The sequence below is a fragment of the Peromyscus californicus genome, unplaced genomic scaffold (assembly GCF_007827085.1).
Source record: "Peromyscus californicus insignis strain IS unplaced genomic scaffold, ASM782708v3 Scaffold_19__1_contigs__length_69161282, whole genome shotgun sequence".
Classification (NCBI taxonomy): Eukaryota; Metazoa; Chordata; class Mammalia; order Rodentia; family Cricetidae; genus Peromyscus; species Peromyscus californicus.
Genome location: NW_026294491.1, coordinates 2,416,469 through 2,424,793, shown reverse-complemented (window position 1 = coordinate 2,424,793; position 8,325 = coordinate 2,416,469).

The window sequence follows — 8,325 nt, the reverse complement described above, 5'->3', positions numbered from 1 at the left end:
CCGATGTTTTACAATCTTGCATCTAAGCTGTTAACACCCATTATGCAGGATACACAGACAAGGAACTTCCCTTAAGCATTCTGGAGGGTGAAACCCAGGAGGGAATTAGCAAAGGGAGGATATCAAGTTCAAGGTCAGCAAGCAAGGCAACAGTTACCCAAAACGGGGCCTGGGGCCCTACAGGTTCCCCTTTTACTAGAAAGTGAGCTTCTGACTTAGGTTGCATGGAACATCAGCAGGTCACCTTACCCATCATGGAGACGCCTGCCCAGGCCACACAGGCACTCTGTCTTAGGTTGGTGAGCACCCCCCAGGCATTACCCATCTCTGAATACTCATTATCATACAGGCTCAATTGTGTGTGAGCTGCAGAATTAACTGCTGCCAAAAATCTCAAAGTGGCTCTGGGCTTGCAATCTGTGTGTTTGACACAGAAAAGACCAAGAGAAGTCCTAACCCACCGATAGCAAGTAGGCTAAAGGCAACTGAGCCATTCCCTTCCTTAACGAGCCTTACTGCAAATTGGAGTCCTTGTAAAATGGTATCCCAAAGGCAAATGGAACTTGAGTTTATAAATTTATAATTTTCAAAGCCAATCGAAATGTATATAACTACTGAATTAAATTTATCATGCCCAATAGAATGAAAGATTAATTAACTGTGGTAGCTACTTTTGCTGCCAGGGTCTCCACTGTGCTAGCTGTAGTAAGCAATTATGAAATGGTAATCCCAGAAACAGTAGCAGCAGTGGCCACCTCTGCTATAACAGCAACAACAGCAGCAGCAATGTCAAATTCTCTTTTGGAGTGTGTGGGCATCCACTGATATGAATACAACTCCAGGAACACGAACCGCCAAGGCCCATTTTTCTTGATCCCAGCACAACTTAATCAGGCAGCTCTGCAAAAGAACAACTAAGAACCATAAAGAAAAAAACAGGCAGCTCACAAGGAGCATAACTAATGGTCTTATAATGGCTACATTTAGGCTGATAATTTTTTTTTTTTTTGGGGTTTTTCAAAACAGGGTTTCTCTGTGTAGTTTTGCGCTTTTCCTGGAGCTCACTTGGTAGCCCAGGCTAGCCTCGAACTCACAGAGATCCTCTGCCTCCCAAGTGCTGGGATTAAATGTGTGTGCCACCAACGCCCGGCTAGGATGATAAATATTAAGGTATCTTTAAAGGGGGCTAAATGAATTTCAGGAGGCCAATAAATGGTCCACAGAGCCACTCCTGAAAAGTATGTATTACACCAGCTTGAAGAGGATTTTGAAAATGAAAAGGCTTAGCTGGTATGCAACTGTTAACAAATAGAGGTCAGTGACCTTCAGGGTCACTTAATCCTTAATCTCCAAGGTGTCTGGGTGACACGTTCTCAAACATACTTGAAAAAGCAGTTACCATACACTACCTTCTGGAGAATCCAACCGCATGGTTACAGTTCCTAGGCTTACGTTAATGCTTGCCAAAGTTGGCCATATTGTGCTCTCAATCCCCATCAGAAGGGGAGAGTTTTTCACGAGGCCCAATAAGTCTCTGTCATGTTGGGCTTCAGCACTAGCCACAGGGTGCACTCAGCGCTCAGGAATCCAAAGAGGAACCTCATTGTCCTGAGGAACGACATAAACAGAACCCCGGGCCCACACCAATACCAGATCGGGTCTCCTCCAAGTGCCAGTAGAAAGATCCTTCCATCACTCCAGAGGGTGATTCGCAACAGGAGCTGATTTGCAGCAGATACTCAAGCAGAATCCACGGATAAAAAATTTAAAATATATAAAACAAGGGAAAGAATAGAATGTGGAGAGGAATGATGAGTCCCTAGCTCCCCCCCCCTTTTTTTTTGTTGTTGTTTTTCGAGACAGGGTTTCTCTGTGTAGCTTTGCGCCTTTCCTGGAACTCTCTGTAGACCAGGCTGGCCTCGAACTCACAGAGATCCGCCTGACTCTGCCTCCCGAGTGCTGGGATTAAAGGCGTGCGCCACAACCGCCCGGCAACTCCCCCTTTTTACTTTAGCAAAATATGTTTGTTTTTAATAGTTTAAATTTTTCTTTTATTTTTTATTTTTATTTTTATTTTTTATATTTTTAAATTAATTAATTAAATTTTCTATTATCAGCTTGATATAGTATAAATTCTTATATCTTAATAGTGAAATGTTTCATTGAGGTTTGCTCAGTAATTGAGTAAAACCAAAACTTATTATAAGCCATAGTCATCCTAGGGTCCCCCCTGCCATATAGCCTCCATGGTTCTGTGGGTTGTAGTCTGATTGTTCTTTATATCTAGAATCCACTTATGAGTGAGTACATACCATGTTTGTTCTTCTGGGTTTGGGTTACCTCACTCAGGATGATATTTTCTAATTCCATCCATTTGCCTCCAAATTTTATGCTTTCATTGTTTTTCTCTGCTGAGTAGTACACCATTGTGTATATGTACCATATTTTCTTAATCCATTCTTCAGTTGACGGGAATCTAGGTGGTTTCCAGGTTCTCACTATTACAAATAGTGCTGCTATGAACATAGATGAGCATGAATCTTTGTGGTATGAATCAACATTCCTTGGGTATATGCCCAAGAGTGGTATGACTGGGTCTTGAGGTAGATCGATTCCTAATTTTCTGAGAAACTGCCATACTGATTTCCACAGTGGTTGTACAAGCTTACATTCCCACCAACAGTGGAGGAGGGTTCCCTTTGCTCCTCATCCTCTCCAACATTGACTGTCATTAGTGCTTTTGATCATAGCCATTCTGACAGGTGTAAGGTGGTATCTCAGAGTCGTTTTGATTTGCATTTCTCTGATGACTAAGGATGTTGAGCATTTCTTTAAGTGTCTTTCAGCCATTTGTGGTTCTTGTTTCGTGAATTCTCTGTTTCGCTCTTTAGCCCATTTTTTAATTGGATTGTTCAGTATTTTGATGTCTAGTTTCTTGAGTTCTTTATATACTTTGGAGACCAATCCGCTGTCAGATGTGGGGTTGGTGAAGATCTTTTCCCATTCTGTAGGCTGTCTTTTTGTCTTATTGACCATGTCTTTTGCCCTGCAAAAGCTTCTCAGTTTCAAGAGATCCCATTTATTAATAGTTGTTCTCAGTGTCTGTGCTGCTGGTGTTATACTTAGAAAGTGATCTCTTGTGCCAATGCGTTCAAGAGTACTTCCTACTTTCTCTTCTATTAAGTTTAGTGTAACTGGATTTATGTTGAGGTCTTTGATCCACTTGGATTTGAGTTTTGTACATGGTGACAGATATGGATCTGTTTGTAATCTTTTACATATTGACATATCCAGTTATGCCAGCACCATTTGTTGAAGATACTTTCTTTTTTCCATTGTATAGTTTTGGCTTCTTTGTCAAAAATCAGGTGTTCACATTGCATGGATTAATGTCATGGTCTTCAATTCGATTCCATCTGTCCATATGTCGGTTTTTATACCAGTACCAAGCTGTTTTTATTACTATAGCTCTATAGTAGAGCTTGAGGTCAGGGATGGTGATGCCTCCAGAGGCTGCTTTATCATACAAGTTTCTTTTAGCTACCCTTGGTCTTTTGTTTTTCCATATGAAGTTGAGTATTTTTCTTTCCAAGTCTGTGAAGAATTGTGTTGGGATTTTGATGGGGATTGCATTGAATCTGTAGATTGCTTTTGGTAAGATTGCCATTTTTACTATGTTAATCCTACCTATCCATGAGCATGGGATATCTTTCTATTTTCTGATATCTTCTTCAATTTCTTTCTTTAGAGATTTAAAGTTCTTATCAAAAAGGTCCTTCACTTGTTTAGTTAGTGTTATCCCAAGGTATTTTATATTATTTGTGGCTATTGTAAAGGGTGATGTTTCTCTGACTTCTTTCTCAGTCCTTTTATCATTTGTGTATAGGAGAGCTATTGATTTTTTTTTTTTAGTTGATCTTGTATCCTGCCTCTTTACTGAAGGAGTTTATCAGCTGTAGGAGTTCCTTGGTAGAATTTTTGGGGTCACTTATGTATACTATCATATCATCTGCAAATAGTGAAAGTTTGACTTCTTCCTTTCCAATTTGTATCCCTTTGATCTCCTTTTGTTGTCTTATTGCTCTAGATAGAACTTCTAGTACTATATTGAATAAATATGGGGAGAGTGGACAGCCTTGTCTTGTTCCTGATTTTAGTGGAATTGCTTTGAGTTTCTCTCCGTTTAATTTGATGGTGGCTGTTGGCTTGCTGTAAATTGTCTTTATTATGTTTAGGGATGTTCCTTGTATTCCTGATCTCTCTTTATCATTAAGGGGTGTTGGATTTTGTCAAAGGCTTTTTCAGCATCTAATGAGATGATCATGTGGTTTTTTTCTTTCAGTTTGTTTATATGGTGTATTACATTGACAGAGTTTCGTATGTTGAACCATCCTTGCATCCCTGGGATGAAACCTACTTGGTCATGAAGGATAATTTTTTGATGTATTCTTGGATTTGGTTTGCCAATATTTTGTTGAGTATTTTTGCATCAATGTTCATGAGGGAGATTGGTCTGTAATTCTCTTTCTTTGTTGCATCTTTGTGTGGTTTCGGCATCAGGGTAATTGTAGCCTTACACAATTTGGTAGTGTTCCTTCTGTTTCTATTGTGTGGAACAATTTGAAGAGTATTGGTATTAGTTCTTCTTTGAAAGTCTAGTAGAATTCTGCACTGAAACCATCTGGTCCTGGGCTTTTTTTTTGTTGGGAGACTTTTGATGACTGTTTCTATTTCTTTAGGGGTTATTGGTCTATTTAAATGGTTTATCTGGTCTTGATTTAATTTTGGTATGTGGTACCTATCCATAAAATTGTCCATTTCTTCCTGGTTTTCCATTTTTGTGGAGTACAGGTTTTTGAAGTATGATCTGATGATTCTCTGGATTTCCTCGTTGTCTGTTGTTATGTCTCCCTTTTCATTTCTGATTTTGTTAATTTGGGTGCTCTCTCTTTGCCTTTTGGTTAATTTGGCTAGGGGTTTGTCTATCTTGTTGATTTTTTCAAAGAACCAAATCTTTGTTTCATTGATTTTTTTGTATTGTTCTCTTGGTTTCTATTTCATTGATTTCAGCCCTCAATTTGATTATTTCCTGGCATCTATTTCTCCTGGGTGAGTTTGTTTCTTTTTGTTCTAGAGCTTTCAGTTGTGCTGCTAATTCATTGATATGGAATTTCTCCATCTTCTTTATGTGTGCATTTAGTGCTATGAATTTTCCTCTTAGCACTGCTTTCATAGTGTCCCATAAGTTTGTGTATGTTGTACTTTCATTTTCATTGAATTCTAGGAAATCTTTAATTTCTTTATTTCTTCCTTGACCCATTGATGTTTCAGGTGGGCATTATTCAGTTTCCATGAGATTGTAGGCTTTCTATAATTTTTGTTGTTGTTGAAGTCTAACTTTAAGGCATGGTGGTCTGATAAGATACAGGTGGTTATTCCAATTTTTTTGTATCTGTTGAGATTTGTTTTGTGACCAAGCATGTGGTCAATATTTGAGAAGGTTCCATGGGGTGCTGAGAAGAAGGTATATTCTTTTGTGTTAGGATGGAATGTTCTGTAGATATCTATTAAGTCCATTTGAGTCATAACATCTGTTAGGTCCTTTATTTCTTTGTTAAGTTTCAGTCTGGTAGATCTGTCTTTTGGTGAGAGTGGTGTGTTGAAATCTCCCACTACTAATGTGTGGGGTTTGATGTGCATTTTAAGCTTTAGTAATGTTTCTTTTATAATTGTGGGTGCCTTTGTATTTGGGGCATAAATGTTCAGAATCGAGATTTCATCTTGGTGGATTTTTCCTGTGATAAATATGTAATGTCCATCCTGATCTCTTTCAATTGATTTTAGTTTGAAGTCTATTTTATTAGGTATTATGATAGCTACACCAGCTTGTTTCTTAGGTCCATTTGCTTGGAAAGCCTTTTCCCAGCCCTTTACTCTGAGGTAGTGTCTGTCTTTGAAGTTAAGGTATGTTTCTTGTATGTAGCAAATGGATGGATCCTGTTTTCATTTCCATTCTGTTAGTCTGTGTCTTTTTATAGGTGAGTTGAGACCATTGATATTGATGGATATTAATGACCAGTGATTGTTAATTCCTGTTATTTTTTGTGGTTGTGTTGTGTTGTCCTTCTTTGGTGTTTGTTGGTGTGGGATTATTTATTGCCTGAGTTTTCGTGGGTGTGTTTAGCTTCTTTGGGTTGGATTTTTCCTTCTAGAGCTTTCTGTAAGTCTGGGTTTGTGGACAGGTATTAATTAAATCTGGTTTTATCATGGAATATTTTGTTTACTCTGCCTATGTTGATTGAGAGTTTTGCTGGGTATAATAGTCTGGGTTGGCATCCGTGGTCTCTTAGTGTCTGCATAACATTTGTCCAGGACCTTCTAGCTTTCATAGTCTCTATTGAGAAGTCTGGTGTTATTCTGATGGGTTTGCCTTTATATGTTACTTGGTCTTTTTCCTTTGCGGCTTTTAATATTTTTTCTTTGTTCTGTATGCTTAGTGTTTTGATTATTATGTAGCGAGGGGACATTTTTTTTTTTTTTTTTTTTTTTTGGATTCAGCCTGTTTGGTGTTCTGTAAGCTTCTTGTATCTTCATAGGTATTTCTTTCTTTAGATTAGGAAAGTTTTCTTCTATGATTTTGTTCAATATATTTTCTGTGCCTTTGAGTTGGTATTCTACTCCTTCTTCTATCCCTATTATTCTTAGGTTTGGTCTTTTCATGGTGTCCCAAATTTCTTGGATGTTTTGGGTTATGACTTTTTTGTCTTTAGTGTTTTCTTTGACTGACGAATCTATTTTCTCTATTGTGTCTTCATTGTCAGAGATTCTCTGTTCCATCTCTTGCATTCTGTTGGTTATGTTTGTTTCTGTAGTTCCTGTTCATTTAGTCAGGATTTCTATTTCCAGCATTCCCTCAGCTTGTGTTTTCTTTATTGTCTCAATTTCATTTTTCAGATCTTGGAATGTTTCTTTCATCTGTTTAATTACTTTTTCTTGGCTTTCTTTGATTTCTTCCAATTTTTTGTTTGTTTTTTCTTCCATTTCTTTAAGGGAATTTTTTATTTCCTCTCTAATGGAGTTTTTCATTTCCTCTTTAAGGGAATTTTTTATTTCCTCTTTAATGGAGTTTTTAATTTCCTCTTTAAGGGAATTTTTTATTTCCTCTTTAAGGGAATTTTTTTGTTTCTTTTTTAAGGGCCTCTATCATCTTCTTAAAGTCATTTTTAGGATTGATTTTTTCTGTTTCTTCTGCCTTGGTATGTTCAGGTCTTGCAGGTGTAGAATCACTAGGTTCTGATGTTGTCATATAGGTCTTTATGTTGTTGCCTGTATTTTTGCACTGGCGTCTACTCATCTCTTCCTCTGCTCGGTGCAGGCAGTGTCTGTGTCTGGAGGTGCCTCTCTTGTTCTAATTTTTAGTCTTGGTTCACTACGAGTTCTTGGTTAAATTGGTGCTGTTGGGTTCTCTTTCTTCAGGAGCAGCTTAGTCAAATCAGTGTTAGTGGGTTCTGTCTCTGGGAGCAGTTGTTCCCAGTTGGTGTAGGGTGTGCTTATGGTTTTTAGTGGTTGTTAGGTTTGTAGGAGTTAGTTTTTTTTTGTTTGTTTTTTGTTTTTTTGGTTTTTTCTCGTTTTGTGTTTTGTTTTTTTTTTTTTTTTTTTTTTTTTTTTTGGTGGGCGAGCAGGGAGAGGTAGCTGTCTGGTCCCTGGGACTCCGATGGGTAGGGCCTAGAGGCTAGAGACCTGATCTGTTGGTCTGGAGATGGGAGCTTGCCTGTTCTCAGTCAGTGAAGTGTATACTTATGATTCTGGTGATCTGGTTAGGTAGCGGGGCGGCGCCTTCTTTTGTGTTCTCAGGTCTTGCTCATTCATCAACTCCTCAGATGATCTTGTTTTCTCAGACAAGAAACTGTAGGATTCTGAATTCTCTCCTGGATGGATTTCAGCTGAGCAAGGTAGTCTCACCAACACCTCCAAGTTGTTGGGTTTCGCAGGATCAGCAGCTGGGCCCTGGGTTGGCCTAAGACAGAGTGTTCAGATCCGTTCTGGTCTTGTCCCACGGAGATGGCTCCTTCCCCGAGTGTTGGGATTAAAGGCGTCCCTGTTCCAAGCTCTTGATCAAGAGCTTGTTTTCACTAACTCCTCGACGGGTAATAGCTCAGTTTCTGGTCTTTATTACAACTGTGTCTGGGCCGCCTGCGCCTGCCTGCCTCTGCGGCCCTGCCGTTCCTGCTCTGCCTGCCTGCCTCCCTGAATTTATTTATAATTTATTAGTTTATGTGTATGCATGTGTCTCTATGAGTTTATGTGCATCACATGTTTCCCAGA